This window comes from Mandrillus leucophaeus, unplaced genomic scaffold (assembly GCF_000951045.1).
Source record: "Mandrillus leucophaeus isolate KB7577 unplaced genomic scaffold, Mleu.le_1.0 Scaffold136, whole genome shotgun sequence".
Taxonomy (NCBI): Eukaryota; Metazoa; Chordata; class Mammalia; order Primates; family Cercopithecidae; genus Mandrillus; species Mandrillus leucophaeus.
In genome coordinates this window covers 3,632,142-3,650,044 of record NW_012101321.1, presented here as the reverse complement: position 1 = coordinate 3,650,044, position 17,903 = coordinate 3,632,142, and the positions used below count along the sequence as shown (strand labels likewise).

Genomic DNA, 17,903 nt, shown 5'->3' with positions numbered 1-17,903 from the left:
CTGAATATCAATGCAGAACCTCAAATACTAATTTGGACACTGGAACCAATCCCCCATGCATATGGTGAGATAACTATTCATTACATTGATTTCATAGTACCCTCTTCATTATCATCTACATGGGCATATTTCTGGTTTGTTTGCATTTATTTTATGGAAACACTCTGAATCAAGTGACCAAAAATTATATCCTCTTTTATTAATTGCTAAAATGTCCACAGCCAAATTTATGGCCTTCTTATTACAAACATCTAATATACCAAATTCTGAATCTGTATACTTACCTAAATCTTAATTTCTTATTCTCCATTTTCTTTTCCATAACACCTGATGTCTTTACTTATGTAACATTTCATGTTGTATAGATTTTTATAAGGTATCATAAATTCTTCATGAAAGAATATAATAATTTTTTAAATAATTTAATAAAGTTAATAACAGCTATAATATAGTAAGTCCTTACTATAACCCACTAGTACTATGCTAAGCCCTTTTCATATATGATTATCTATTTTTTGTTGGTTATCAGTTTGTCTTTTTTTATGCACTCTTGTTTTGGAATAGAAGAATCAATAAAAAATCCAAAAAATTCAAAACCAACACTATTTAGAGGGCAATTTAACAGTATATAACAAAAGACAAAGCAAAAAGGTGAGAATAGGAGAGGTACCAAAAATTCCACTGCAAGGAATTTATTGTAAAAATATTAAATCTACAAAAACTTTACTACAAATACAGTGTATTACATTTTGCCAAAGCACTGTTCAATTGCCAAATAACCAAAAAACAATTTATTTCCATAAATAGGATATTGCTGTCATTGATTTCATGGTAAGAAATATATTAATCTATACAGAAAGATTAATTTTGAAAAAATAGTGGCTATTAAGCATCGTTATACTAATTATGGTTGATTTTCTCCTTATTTTGCTTATTTGAGTTTTCTTCAAAATATATGCATTGAAAGCATAATTTTAAAAAATCTTAACACATGATAAAAGACAAATGTTAAAAGGCAAAGGTTAAAAGTTATCTTACATGTTAGGTTCAAGAGTAAAACTGGAATCAGATTAGGAAACAATCACTGAGGACTCAAGCATCTTAAAATAATCTTTCATCATTGGGCCGGGCGCAGTGGCTCAAGCCTGTAATCCCAGCACTTTGGGAGGCCGAGATGGGCGGATCACGAGGTCAGGAGATCGAGACCATCCTGGCTAACACGGTGAAACCCCGTCTCTACTAAAAAATACAAAAAACTAGCTGGGCGAGGTGGCGGGCGCCTGTAGTCCCAGCTACTCGGGAGGCTGAGGCAGGAGAATGGCATAGACCCGGGAGGCGGAGCTTGCAGTGAGCTGTGATCCGGCCACTGCACTCCAGCCTGGGCGACAGAGCGAGACTCCGTCTCCAAAAAAAAAAAAAAAAATCTTTCATCATTAATATGGCATCAATTGTTTGATATTTCCTAACACAACAACTTGGTGTAGCCTCTTAATTACTACCAACCAGGTCTTACCATTTGTGACCTATTTTTCATTACTAGGATCCCGTAAGTGTTGGAGTTTTGGGTTTGTGTTCCTATGATAGACTCAATCCTTCCATCTAGCCAATGCAACATGCCTTGCCTGTGGTTGAAAAAGTTGTCTTCCAATGAGTGTTAGAGGGTGTTAGAAAATAGAAGAAGAGAAATCAACAAGAAAACTCCCTGACAAAATGAGAATGGCCACTGATTTCAGAGAAGAGGAATGGTTAAAAAAAAAAAAAAAAAAAAAAGTCAATTTCAGAACAAAGAAATTAAGGACTGTATGAGTCTTTGTCAATATAGAAAAAAAAATTACAGCAAAATGTAGACAACATCCTAAATTCAGTATTTTTTACCCTTTTTCCTCTTCTTAATATTATAGCTGTGTTTTTCACTGCTTTTGAACTATGTGTATATATGCACACTTGTGACATGTGCGTTCTCATCTCCTTATCTTTCCTGGTCTCCTTCACCAACTACTACCACCACTACTATTACTATTAGTACTACTACTACAAGTCTACAATTCTAAGACTCTGAAATATAAAAAGCTCTGAAAACCAACAAATTTTTCGTAACACACATAAGGGCAAAACTTAACACCTGATTTTGGGTGGCAAAACCTGATCTAAACTGACCAACACAAGGCCTATATAATGGCCTCTGTCTACCACCTAATGAGAATATGCATATGCAACAAATATTAGCAGGTGTAATTACTGGTTTGATTGTGAATCCACTTATTTTCTTACCTTTCTAAAATTTAAAATTTTCAGAATTCTTACATATGTGTAGGCCCAAGAGTTTCAAATAAAGGATTATGGATCTATACAACTAATATAAGCTACAACTATTACCACTGCTGCTGCATGTGTTATACAACTTTGCCTTTATGTAGCTCTATATTTGTTATTCCAGATCATTCTAACAGCTCATCAGCCTAAAGGTGTAAAACTAAAGATCCATCTATTGTTTAATGGATACACAACTTTTAAAACATTTTACCTGATCATTTAAAAAAAAGTACTGCAAATTTAAACCAGCACAATATTAACAGCCACAATATCCAAAGCCTGTGGCCATAACCCTGACTACTAGCACTTTCTAAGTCTTCTTATTATTACTATTGAAATTTTTATTCATATTCAACATCCATGTCTGGTGCATTTTGTTTGATGAAAACAAGCTAATTAATGCTAAACCTTCCCTAGTTCATAAATTTATTCCTAAGAACATTAAAAGGAAGTCAAGTGAGACATGTTCAGTAACAGATGTTTGCCTTATTTGGCTGCCTTTTTACAGTTTGTTCTCTTTCATTACTTTTTAAGAAATTTAGTTAATGTTCCCTTTACTAGAGAACAAGCATACCTAGCTTCCCAGGAGGTGATGCAGGGGGGGTGGGGGGTGGGAGGAGGGATTCCCCAGGGCAGGCACAGTCTGTTCATTTTCTTATTCTACTATCTGCTCAAATGCTCTCTACATTCAACTTTTCATTCTCCCATCCAGGTATTCACTTGTGTGATTTTACAATCACATATCCGTTTATCTCACTAAAGAATGCCTATGTTGACACAACTGTATAACTAAAACTATTGTTAACAGTATTACTAATGTGTATGGGCCTAGTGCTCCCCAAATATCTTTCCCACATAAGGATATCTCAGAGCAAAAGGTCAATTATGATTGAGAATTGGGGGTTGAATATTTTGGCTTCTACAGTAAAGAAAGATCATGAAATGGCCTCCAAAAGCAAAAAGTCAATGGCCTTTTATAATAAAGGAAACTGAAAATATAGTATTAAGAGTTTTCTCTATAATATTAAATTCATTAAAAAATACACATTTAAAGGGCCGGGCGCGGTGGCTCAAGCCTGTAATCCCAGCACTTCGGGAGGCCCAGACGGGCGGATCACGAGGTCAGGAGATTGAGACCACCCTGGCAAACACGGTGAAACCCCGTCTCTACTAAAAAATACAAAAAAATAGCTGGGCGAGGTGGCGGGCGCCTGTAGTCCCAGCTACTCAGGAGGCTGAGGCAGGAGAATGGCACAAACCCGGGAGGCAGAGCTTGCAGTGAGCTGAGATCCAGCCACTGCACTCCAGCCTGGGTGACAGAGCGAGACTCCGTCTCAAAAAAAAAAAAAAAATACACATTTAAAATTATACTACTTATTTACCTAAACCTCACATTTGAAAATCATTTATGTGGGTGGGATTGTGATGTGGTTTAGGAGGTGGCATGTTGGTATATCTAAGTAACATTACAACTCACATCTTGCATTTGCCAACAGTGCTTTCTTTTAAAACTCTATGAGAATAGTTGAATATACATCTTGATCTATTTACTGCTAAATAAAGTATGCATGTAGTACATTCTCCCAATAAGTATGTGTATATATGCATACTAAGCATGTATATATGCATACTCCCAATAAGTATGTGTATATATGCATTCCTAAGCTAGGAAAATAGTAGGGTTATTATCTAAAAAGAAACGTTAAGTAAAATAAAGTAAATGATGGTTGTAAAAATACACTTTAGGCCCAGATAATATTGCTGCAAGAAAACATTACTATTAAAATGTGGCCTTTTATTCTGGTGCTACACTGGTCTTGGAGCAGTGAACTTGGGGTGTATGTGACCCAGTATGACACCAGCTGCAGTAGCCAAGGGAATGCAATGCCTATATAACCCCTCCCCCAACTCCAGGCAGTGAAGCTCAGAGAGAGATTTCTGCTGGGGGAAGGCAGTGAAAGAGTACAGAGAACTTTGTCTTGCAACTTGAATACCAGCTCAGCCACAGTGAAATAAAGTACCAGAGAAATTCCTTGAAACCCCTGATTCCAGGCCTTTGCTCCTGGATGGTGTTTCTAAAGCTACCCTCAGCCAGAAGGAAATCCACAGCTCTGATAGGACCGACCCAGTCTTGGCAAGATTCACCACCTTCTGACTAAAATGGCATTAAGCCTTGAATAAACAAAAGAGGAAGCAAGGCAGTATTTGCTGTGGGTCTCGGGTGAAACCCAGTTCTGTGCTGGTTTGCGAGGCTTCATCTGGGAACCTGCACAGTGCCATTTGTGATGGCCATAGGAGTACCAGCATCACCCCTCCCCCAGCTCCAGGTAGCCCAGTACAGAGAGAGACTCCTTCTGTTTGGAGGAAACAGAGGAAATACAATGAGAGACTTTGCCTGGTAACCCAAGAGTTGCAATATTCCTGGGTTTACCAGGAACACTGGTGTACCATAGTGCTGAAACAGCTGCAGTGACCACAGCCTTAGGTCACAACACTCAGTCCCCTTAAACTACTAGAAGGCCCTCTCAAGAAGTATGAATACAAACAAGTCCAAACCACAAAGACTGAAATAAATACCTAATTTGTCAATGCACAGACATCAGTGAACATCCACAAGCATCAAGAACATCCAAGAAAACATGACCACACCAAACTGACAAAATAAGGCACTAATGATCATTCCTGGAGTGATGAAGATATGTGAGCTTCTAGATAGGGAATTCAAACTAGCTGTCTTGAGGAACCTCGATGAACTTCTAGATAACACATAGAAGGAATTCAGAATTCTATCAAATAAATTTAACAAAGAAATTAAAATAATTTTTTAAATCAAGCAGAAATTCTAGAGCTGAAAAATTCAATTGACAAGCTGAAGAATGCACTAGAGTCTCTCACCTGAAGATTTGCTCAAGCAGAACAGATAATTAATGAACTCAAAGACAAGCTATTTCAAAGTACATAAAAGAGAAAAAATTAAAAATACAACGAAACACACATACAACATCTAGCAAATAGCCTCAAAGGAGCAAATCTAAGAGTTATTGGCCTTAAAGAAGATATAAACACAGAGAGATCAGGGTAGAAAGTTTACTCAAAGAAATAATAACAGAGAACTTTCCAAATCTAGAGAAAGATATTACTATCCATGTACAAGAAGTTCAAAGAATACCAAGCAGATTCAACCCAAATAAGAACACCACAAGGCATATAATAATCAAAGTCTTACAGATCACGGATAAAGAAATGATCCTAAATCAGCAAAAGAAAAAAAAATGAAATCACATATAAAGGAACTCTGACAAGTCTGACCACAGGCTCCTGAGGCCAGGAGGGAGTAGGACAACATTTTCAAATTGCTGAAGAAAAAAAACAACTAGCATGTTATATCCCGTAAAATTATCCTTCAAATACAAATAAATACTTTCCCAAACAAACAAAAGGTGAGAGATTTCATTGACACCATTACAAGAAATACTAAAGGGAATTTGTTCAATCTGAGAAAAAAAAAGATGTTAGTGAGCAATAAGAAATCATCTTGAAGGTATAAAACTCACTGCTAAAAGTACACAAACACAGAATACTCTAACAATGTAATTGTGATGTGTAAACCACTCATATCTTTAGTAGAAAAACTAAAAGGTAAATATAACAAAAATAATAACTGCAACTTGTTAAGAGATAAATAATATAAAAGATATAGAGATAATAAAAAGTCACAAAATAGGAAGCATGAGGTTAAAATATAGAGTATTTTAGTTTTCTCTTTGTTTTCTTTGTAATAAGAGTTAAGTTGTCATCAGTTTAAAATAATTCATTGTAAGATGTTATTTGTAAACCTTATGATAGCCATAAAACAAAAACCTATTTTAGATATATAACATTTTAAGAAAATAAATTAAAACATACTACCAAAGAAAATCACTTTTACACAAAGGAAGATGGATGGAAGGAAGGAAGGGAGGGAGGGAAAAAGGAGACAAATAACAAAATGGCAGTAGTAAGTCCTTACCTATGAATAATAACATTGAATGTAAATGAACTAAATTTTCCAGTCAAAATACATAGAGTGGCTGAATGGATTTAAAAAGCAAGAGACAACAATATGGTGCCTACAGGAAATTCACTTCACCTACAGACACACATAGACTCAAAATAAAGGAATGGAAAAAAAAAATACTCTATGCCAGTGGAAAACAAAAAAAAAAAGAGTAGGAATGGCTATACTTATCAGATAAAAGAGATTTCAAGACAAAAAGTATACAAAGGAACAAAGAAGGTTATTATATAATGGTAGAGGAGACAATAGAGCAAGAGGATGTAACAATTTCCAAATTATATTCATCCAACACTGGAGCACTCAGAAATATAAAGCAAATTTTATTAGAACTAAAGACAAATATGGACTCCAATATAACAGCAGGGAACATGAACACTCTACTTTCAGCATTAGGCAGATAATCTAGACAGAAAATCAATGAAGAAACATTAGACTTAATCTTCATTTTAGACCAAATGATCTGAATAGACATTTATGGAATATTTTATTCAACAGCAGCAAAATACACATTCTTCTCCTCGATATATGGAATATTGTCAAGGATAAACTGTACGTTATACCACAAAACAAAGCTCAAGTTTAAAAACATTGAAATCATATGAAGTACCTTTTCTAACTACAATGGAATAACATAGAAATCAATAACAAGAAGAACTTTGAAAATAGTAGAAACATAAGGAACTTAATAGGATCCCAAATGATCAGTGGGTCAATTAAAAAATTGAGGAACAAACTGAAAACTTTCTTCAAACAAATGAAAATGAAAACACGACATACCGAAACCTATGGGATACAGCAAAAGCAGCACTGAATGAAATTTATTGCAATAAATGCCTACATCAAAAAAGCAGAAAACAGTCAAATAACCTAATGATGCCTCTTAAAGAACAAGAGAAGCAAGAACAAACCAAAACCAAAATTAATACAAGAAAAAAATTTAAAGATCAGAGCGGACATAAATGAAATGAAAACACCACCATGAAGGATCAAAAACCAAAAAGTTGATATTTTAAAAGGACAACGAAATGAACAAAAGTTTAACCAGACTGGAAAAAAAGACAGAAGACCCAAATAAATAAAATGAGAGATGAAAACAAAGATATTAAATTGATACCACAGAAATTCAAAGGATCATTAGAGACTATAATTAGCAACTATATGCTAATCAATGGGAAAGCCTATAAAAAATGAATAAACTCCTAGACACATACAACCTACGAAGATTGAACCATGAAGAAATAAAAAACCTGAATAGACCAACAACTAGTATTGAGATAGAAGCAATAATTTTAAAATCTCCTATCAAAGAAAAGTCCAGGACCTGACGACTTCACTGTTGAATTCTACCAAACATTTAAAAAACAGCTAATACCAATCATACTCAAAAAATTTTTTTTTAAAAATTGAGGAGGTATACTTCCAAACTAATTCTACAAGGCCAGTATTATGCTGATACAAAACCAGACAAAGCCAAAACAAAACCAAAGAAAACTACAGGCCAATATCTTGACCGTAGATACAAAAATCCTCCAAAAATACTAGCAACAAAATTCAACGATACAATAAAAAGATCATTCATCATGATTAAATGGGATTTATCCCAGGGATGCAAAGATGGAAAAACACACAGATCGATAAATGTAATATATCATACCAACAGAATGAAGGACAAAAATCACAATTGTTTCAATAGATGCTGAGAAACAGTTTGACAAAATTCAGCATCCCTTTATGATAAAACCTCTCAACAAACTCAGTATAGGGAGAACATACCTCAACATAACAAAAGCCATAGAAGACGAACCCACAACCAATATCATTCTAAATGGAGAAAAACTGAAAGCCTTTCCTCTAGTATCTGGGACAAGACAAGGATGTCCACTTTCACCACTTTTATTCAGCATAGTACTGCAAGTCTTAGACAGAGTATTTAACAAGAAAAATAAAGGGCATCAAAATTGAAAAGGAAAAAGCCAAATTATCCTAGTTTGCAGATTATATGATCATCTATTTATAAAAACATAAATACTCCACCAAAAAAATTAGAACTGAAAACAAATTCAGCAAAGTTGAAGAATATAAAATCAACTTACACAAATCAGTAGCATGTGTATATGCCAACTGCAAGCAATCTGAAAAAGAAACCAACAAAGTAATTCTATTTATAATAGCCACAAATAAAAACACCTAGGAATACACTTAACCAAAGAAGTAAAATATCTCTACAAGGAAAACTATAAAACATTGATGAAAGAAATTGAAGAGGACAAAAAAAAGGAAGGATATTCCAATGTTCATGAATTGGAAGAACAAATTTTGTTAAAATGTCTATACTACCCAAAGCAATCTACAAATTCAGTGTAAAACATATCAAAATACCAACGGCATTCTTAACAGAAATAAAAAAAAATCCTAAAATGTATATGGAACTGCAAAAGACCCTGAATAGTCAAAGCAATCCTAGTAAAAACTATAAAGCTGGAGGCATTACATTATCTGACTTCAAATTATACTACCAAAGCTATAGATATGAAAACAGCATGATAGTGGCATAAAAACAGACAAATAGACCAATGGAACAGAACAGAGAAACAAGAATTAAATTCATGCATTTACAGTAAACTCATTTTCAACAAAGGTGCCAGGAACATGGCCTGGGAAAATAACAGTCTTCAATAAATGGTGCTGGGAAAACTGAACATCCATAGGCATAAGAATGAAACTAGACCCCTATATCTCGCCTTATACAAAGCTCAAACAAAAATGAATTAAAGGCTTAAATATAAGACTTGAAACTATGAAAATACTAGAAGAAAACATTGGGTAAACAGTTTAGGATGTAGGTCTTGGCAAAGATTTCTTGAGTAAAACCTAAAAAGCACAGAAAGCCAAAGCAGAAATTAACAAATGGGATCACATTAAGTTAAAAAGCTGCTTCACAGCAAAGAAATCAACAAAGTAGAGACAGCCAACAAACGGGGGAAAATATTTGCAAACTACCACCTAATAAGGGATTAGTAACCAAAATATATAAAAAGTTCAGACAACTCAATAGGAAAAGACAAATAATCTGATTTTAAAATAGGCAAAATATCTGAAAAGTCATTTCTCGGAGGAAGACATAAAAATGAACAAATATAAGAAAAAATGGTCAACAACACTATCATCAGAGAAATACAAATCAAAACCACAGTAAAACATCATCTCAACCCAGTTAAAATGGCTTTTATTTAAAAAAAAAAATAGAATAATGGATGCTGGTGAGAATTTGGAGAAATGGAAAATGTAAATTACTATAGCCACTATGAAGAACAGTATGGAGTGTCCTCAAAAAACTAAAAATAGAACTACTACATGATTCAGCAACACCACTGCTGGGTATATATCCAAAGGAAAGGAAATCAGTATGTCAAAGAGATAGCTGCACTTATGTTTGTTGCACCACTATTCACAAATCCAAGATATGGTATGAACCTAAAAGTCCATTGACAGATGAATGAATAAAGAAAGTATGGTGCATATACACAATAGAATATTATTCAGGCATAAAAAAGGATGAAATCCTGTCACTTGCAATAACATGAATGGAACTGGAGGACATTATATAAAACGAAATAAGCCAGGCACAAAAAAATAAATATTGCACGTTCTCACTCATATATGGGAGCTAAAAAATAATTTTATCTCACGGAGAGAGGGAGTAAAACGATGGTTACCAGAGCCTGGGAAGAGTAAAGGGGAAGGTGAGATAAAGAAGAGATGGTTAATGGGTACAAAAATATAGTTAGACAGACAGAATGAGATCTAGTGTTTGGTAGAACAGTAGGGCAACTATGGTTAACTATGATTTATTGTATATTTCAAAATAACTTAAAAAGTGAAATTGGAATGTTCCTAACTTTATGTTAGGAAATAATAAATGCTTGAGATTTGATAATGACATGTTGTATCAAAATGTCATATGTACCCCATGAAAATGTACTATTATGTATTTACAATGCTTAACAATAAGTTTTTATTATTTGTAAAGAAAAGAGGCTTAATTGACTAACAATGCTACACAGCTGGGGAGACCTCAAGAAACTTACAATCATGGTGGAAGGTAAAGGGAAGTAGGGCACATCTTACATGGTGGAAGGAGAGAGAAAGAGAGCAAAGGAGGAAGTGCCACACACTTTCAAACAACCAGATCTTGTGGAAACTCACTATCAAGGGGGACATCCATTCCCACGACTCGATTACCTCTCACCAGGAGGTATAATCCCCTGATATATGGGGATTATAATTTGAGATGAGATGTGGGTGAGGACCCAGAGCCAAACCATATTACTCCTTTGGCAATTATGATTGCAAAGCTCCAAAGCACATTCATGGCCATCTCTACCAAGTGAAATTACTTTATGTATGTCCAATATAGCCTTAGCTTCATTTTATTTTTCCACCCATTTTCTCATTTACATATTTCTGAGGTCATTTTTGTGACACTTTTAGATACAGGTTTACAACCTTTGTGAAACAAGGTGAGTTATTAATACATACATACATATGTATGTTCATTTTCAAAGGAGCAAGATGGATCACAAAGACATGAAATGACTTGTACTAAAAGTAGCAAAGCAGGAACAATTTCTCTGCTCTAAATTGTACTATAAAATTTTTTTAAAATACACAAAAAGTGGGTTTTAACTGTAACTATGTAAACTAATATATGGTTTTTTTCTAAGTAAATATCTATGTCATTTTGTCAGAGGTTCATACTTTAATATTTCATAGGAAAAGAAATATGAGTTTCAAAATTAAAATTGGGAAGTTTAAAGATAATGTACAACCTTGGGCATCACTACTCCTTACAGTAGGAAGAAAACAAACACAAAACACAGAATTAACTACTGGAATGCTATTCAAAATGTCAAAAAACATCATAGTCACTTAATTGTTAACTCAGGACCTGAGTTAATTCCAACCCCAGTACAGAATTTCCCAAAAGTAATTTTATTTCTAAACAAAATGACCCCCCAAAATTAGGAAATCATATGAATAAAAATAATTTTTAAAATCAGTAGTTCTGATGATTTGTGCTAATTCACAGAAATGTCAGGAAATCAAATGAGATAACCACCTTTTATCAAATGTAACCCATTAGGGGAGAAAATCATGAGTATGAAAATAATTACAATACCTCCTCAAATGTGTTCGAGGAAAGGAGAAGAAGGGCAAAGAAAGAAAAAGGGCAAAGAGAAGAAAATGTGATGAGGGAGAAGAAAATGAGCAAGTATGTTTTACATAATAAAATTTAATTTACTATTTTTTATTTCGTAATAAAATTGTTCAAGTGCATGCCCACAGTTATCTGACAGTACAATTTGGTAAAGAATTTTAAAAACATGTTGAAATTTCCAAGTCAGAAGAAGAAAATCTCCTTAGATTCTTACGATATTCTTTTGTATCAAAATGATTCAAGAAATTTCTCCAGAGAAAAATGAAAAATTTCATACATTAAAATCTCATCAATCCATTCTATGGTCAAAATTAACCTGATGTGAAGAACTTAAGCTAGACCTGAAATTCCTGTTTTCACTTTTAAACAATATGTTTCTACAAAATGAATGACCTGCTTTTGATTTTTTCATGACCTAAACCTATAAGTATGTTTTTTAACAAATATGACCAGCAACTTTTTTATTCTCCTCTCTCATGTAGGATGTGTACCCCTTAGTGGGAGTGTTAAGGAAGCAGGTGAAAAGTCTAATGTCCAGAAGTCCATAATGTGTTCTCTGTAAACAATTTTAATGCAGCCTATTATGAGACTGAATTCTATTTGTTTGTAATCCTGTACTTCAAGCAACAAGGTTAGTCAAATTCTTTTCATTGAGAGTTAAGAAGCCATAAAGTGATTGAATGGCTTCCTCCTGTCTTAGGGCATAAGCTCATCAAAGAGGTCTACATGGCACTTGATGATTATAGGTCCTTGCTTATCTTTTTAGCTTCATTTCTTGCCACCTTCCCTCTAGCATGTTGTGCTTTTGCCACACTGAATTTCTTTCAATCTCTGGGATGAATCCTGTCTTTCCACCTTGGACAACCACAACCGTCCTTTCTGGGGCTGGAACAATTTTCCTGCTATCCCTGGGCCCTATCACCATTGCAAAGTGCATGTACTCATGCAGCACAGACATTCCCTTGCTTGTCAGCTCTTCCTAATTCTGTGGCATGGGTGTCCAGTCTTTTGGCTTCCCTGGGCAACATTGGAAGAAGAATTGTCTGGGGCCACACATAAAATACACTAACACTAACGATAGCTAACAAGCTAAAAAGAAAAATCATCAAAAAATCTGATAGTGTTTTAAGAAAGTTTCCGAATTTGTATTGGGCCTCATTTAAAGCCATCCTGGGCCACATGTGGCCCACGGGCTTCGGGCTGGATAAACTTGTTCTAGGGCATCCACAACTGGCAGAGCTCCTCTCAGGGATACCTTCCTGACTCTTGGACCACTGCAACATAGTACGTTAGCCACTTGCTGAGGAGAGTCCTGCCATAATGACAGTTAATTGATTACAGTTATTTCACTCTCTTCTGTATTTCTAAATACTAACTAGAAATTACTTATATAAATTTCTGCCAATATTTGTTTCTATCCTCCTATTTTAAGAACACTATAGATAAGTGCATTGATTGCCGCATCTCAGAAGTTTGATAAATACCAAGGTTAGATGTTGTTTTTTTCCAACTATGACTACAATCCTCTACATTATATGTTCCATGATTGCTTCATACATTATCATAAAGTTAGCAAACCTTTTAAAGAAGAGTTATGACGAGACATTGCCACAAAAAGTTGGAGATGATGATCTTTCCTATCTGATTGCAATAATATTACATTTTATGTTACATGAGAAATTATATTCACAAGTCTCACTTACCTTAGATAAATATTATCTTTCAGGATAATTAATAAGGTTAAAAATATCTTAGTACTTCAGAGACCATAAAAATAATATGAGAAACTGTTTCTTCAGGATGCAGTTTTTAAAATTTTACATTAAAAAGTTTAGGGGCCCATCTGCCACTGATTAAAGTAACTGGAAATTCTAATATAATTACACTACAATAAACATGTGGTTGCAGAAGTGAAACATTAAAGCATAAAGACATATAGCACTACTGAATTTTTAAATTAGAACTAAAAACATGAGGATACAAAATACATTTAAAAAGCACTTCAGGTTTAAAAAGGATAGTGTTCTTCTAGCCTAAGGAAAGTATATTTACAATGACTTTATTATAGCAAATTAAAATTTTGATAAGAGTAACTAAGCTGTAAAGAGTTCTTCCAAGTAGAGTATGTTATATTTATCTCTCTTCCAATGAAATCAAAGATCAAATTTCCTATGTCCCTGTCTCCACTCTCCTTTAACAATGTAGACTTCTCTGTTTTGAGTTTTCCCAGTTATGTTTTGTCTTCTGAATTGATTAAACAATTTCACGTCAAGATGACTTACAACTTCATATCCATTAGTATGTGAAGCACCAGAAAATATAAGAAAATGGGGAGAAACTGGAACCTTTGTGCATTGCTAGTGGGAAGGTAAAATGGTACCGCTTCTGTGGAAAATGATATGGCTATTCCTCAAAAAATTAAACAGGGAAATACAATATATTCTAGCAATTACACTTCTGGGTATACACCCAGAAGAAGTAAAAGTAGAACTCAAACAATATCTGTACACCCATGTTCGTAGCAACATTATTCAAAATATCCAAAAGATGGAAGCAAACCAAGTGGCCACTGATGGGAGAATGGATAAACAAAATGTAGTATATACATGCAATGGAATATTATATGGCCTAAGAAAGAAATTCTGACACATGATGCAATGCGTATGAACCTTGAAAACATGCTGAGATAAGCCAGCCACAAAAGAACAAATATTCTATGATTCTGTTTATGAGACACCTAGAGTAGTCAAATTAGTGAAAACAGAAAGTAGAATGGTGATTTCCAGGGAATCAAGGGAGGGACATACAGACAATTAGTGTTTACTATGTAGAGTTTCAGTACGGGAAGATAAAAAAGCTCTGGAGATGGATAGTGATGACAGTTACACACAATGTGATTATGATGAATGTCAACGAACTATAAACTTAAACATGGTTAAAATGGTAAAATTTATGTTATGTATATTTTACAAAATATAAATTTATAAACAATAATTTTAAATTATTTTCATTATTTAAAATGAGAAAAGACTACTTATAACTTGGTGTTTACACACTGGGCATGTTGGGTGGCAGTGGGGTGTGGGGAAGGGAGGGAGAGCATAAGGATAAATAGCTAATGCATTCAAGGCTTAAAACCTATGTGGTGGGTGGATAGGTGCAGCAAACCACCATGGCACACATATACCTATGTAACAAACCCAAACCTAGGTGCCAGGTTGATAGGTGCAGCAAACCACCATGGCACATGTATACCTATGTAACAAACCTACACGTTCTGCACATGTATCCTGGAACTTTTTTTTTTTTTGAGATGGAGTTTCACTTTTGTTGCCCAGGCTGGAGTGCAATGGTGCTGTCTCAGCACCACAACCTCCATCTTCTGGGTTCAAGCAATTCTCCTGCCTCAGTCTCCCAAGTAGCTGGGATTACAGGAATGCACCACCACGCCTGGCTAATTTTGTATTTTTAGTAGAGATGGGGTTTCTTCAGGTTGGTCAGGCTGGTCTTGAACTCCTGACCTCAGATGATCCACCTGCCTCAGCCTCCCAAAGTGCTGGGATTACAGGTATGAGCCACCGTACCCAGCCAATATCTTGGAACTTAAAGTAAACTGAAAACAAACAAACAAACAAAAAAAGAACTTGGTGTTTGATTCCTGTTATAAGTGTTGGTATTTTAAAAAATAAACAAAAGGGGAATCCTTACTAAAATTTCCATTTAAACTTCCAGTGATGAAAATTGAAAATGAAGTGAGCAGCAAACAACAAATTTGAGTGTTTGAATATCATTCTCTCATATTTATTCAGACATAGCCCCACCCATGTAGTTGGTACACAAGGGTAAGATATAAACCTTTATTATCTCTAACTGGACAGGCACAAAACGTCACTTTATTGACCACCTGGTGTCCACTCCAGTACATCCCAAATGTTCAGTTTATAAACACCTAAAGTCTCCATCAAAAAAAAACTATTAGAACAGATAAATGCATTCAGTAAAGTTTCAGGATACAAAATCAATGTACAAAATATTAGCAGCATTTCAATATACCAATAATGATAAAGTGAGAAAACAAATCAATAACTCAATCCCATTTATAATAGCTACAGAAAAAAAAAAAAACCACCAAGGAATACATTTAAGCTAGGGAGCAAAAGACCTCAAGAAGGAAAACTAAAAAATACTGATGAAAGAAATCATAGATGGCACAAACAAATGGAAAAGCATCCCAGTCTCATGAAATGGAAGGATAAAAATAATTTAAATGATCATACTGCCCAAGGCAACGTATAGATTTAATACAATTCCTGTCAAATTACCAATGTCATTCTTCACAGGATTAGAATAATCCTAAAATTTATATGGAAGCAAAAAAGAGCCTGAATAGACAAAGTAATCCTAAGCTAAAATGATAAAGCTAGAGGTATCACATTACCTGACTTGAAATTATATAAGACTATAATAATCAAAACATCATGATATTGGTTCAAAAATAGACACACACATCAACGGAAGAATAAATAACCCAGAAATAAAGTTACATTATTACAACCAAATGATCTTTGACAAAGTCAATTAAAAATACATTAGGGAAAGGACACCCTATTCAAGAAATGGTGCTGGTAAAATTGGAAAGCCATATGCAGAAGAATAAAACTGGACTCCTATATCTCACTGTATATAAAAATTAACTCAAGATGGATTAAAGACTTAAACATAAGACTTGAAACCACAAAAGTCCTAGAAGAAAACCTAGGAAAAACTCTTCTGGACATTGGCCTAGGCAAAGAATTTACAGATAAGCCCTCAAAAGGAAATGCAATGAAAACAAAAATGGACAAATGAGATCTCATTAAACTGAAAAGCTCCTGCGCAAGATAAGAAATAATTAAAAGAATAAACAGACAACTTACCAAATGGGAGAAAATACTTGCAAATATGCATCTGACAAAAGGTTAATATCCAGAATTTATTAGAAATGCAAACAACAAGAAAAAAACAAATAATTCCATTAAAAAGTGGGCAAAGGACATAAGTGGACATTTTTCAAAAGAAGACACACAAGCAGCCAACAAACGTGAAAAAATGCTCCACATCACTAATCACCAAAGAAATGCAAATTAAAACCACAATGAAACACCATCTTACACATCAGAGTGGCTACTGAAATGTCAAAAACAATAGATGTTGGTGAGGATGCAGAGAAAAGGGAACACTTATACAATTAGTGGAAATATAAGTTAGTACCCCCTCTATGGGAAACAGTCTGAAGATTTCTCAAAACTAAAAATAGAACTACCCTTCAGTTCAGCAATCCAACTACTGGGTATCTACCCAAACAAAAAGAAATCATTGTATCAAAAGAGATACACACATTCATTATGTTTATGGCAGCACTGTTTACAGTAACAAAGTCATGAAATAAACATAAATGTCCATCAATAGATGATTGGATTAAAAATATGGGAAATATATATATACACACACACACACACACACACATATACACACATACACACACACACCGTGGAATACTACTCAGTCATATAAAAGAATGAAATCATGTATTTTGAAGCAATGTGGATGGAATTGGAGGCCATTATCCTAAGCGAAATGACTCAGAAGCAGAAAGTCAAAAACCACATGTTCTCACTTGTAAATGGGAGCTAAACTATGGATAGCAATGGTCATCCAATAGACACTGCAGATGCTGATAGGTGGGAGGATGGGAGAGGGGTGAGGGATGAAATGCTATCTATTGTGGACAATGTACATTATTGAGGTGACAGTTACACTGAAAGCCCAGACTTCAGCACAATATAACTATCCATGTAAAACAACTAACTGCACTATTGCTAAATCTATAAAAACAAACTTAATAAAAACATTAAAAATAAAATAAAATTAGTTTTAGTAAATTTGACTCACAAGGAATTTAGCAACATATGCTAAATATATATTAATAACTTAAAAGCTTTGGTTTACAGAAAAAATAAAAATTTAACATGTGTTATTTAAAATGACAGATTAAGAACTATTCAACAGGTAGATAAAATAATTTTGTAAAATATATTTCAGTTGTCTAATGATGTTATGGACTAAATTGTGTCCCTTTGAAATTCATATGTAGAAGTTCAAACCACCACTGTATCTTAATTTGGAAATAAGGCCTTTAAGGAGGTAATTAAGATTAAATGACGTCATCAGGGTAGCGTCCTAATCCAATATGATACCAGGGATGCATTAGTACAGAAGAAAGACAACGTGGCCAGGCACAGTGGCTGACACTTGTAATGCCAGCACTTTGGGAGG

The 17,903-nt window shown here is 34.3% G+C and overlaps 1 protein-coding gene across 1 annotated transcript in view; it reads right to left on the bottom strand.

Annotated features, from left to right (window-relative positions):
- The window catches only part of LOC105534535, a 197,502-nt gene that overhangs the window by 176,593 nt on the left and 3,006 nt on the right, over positions 1–17,903 (bottom strand). The window lies entirely within an intron of this gene.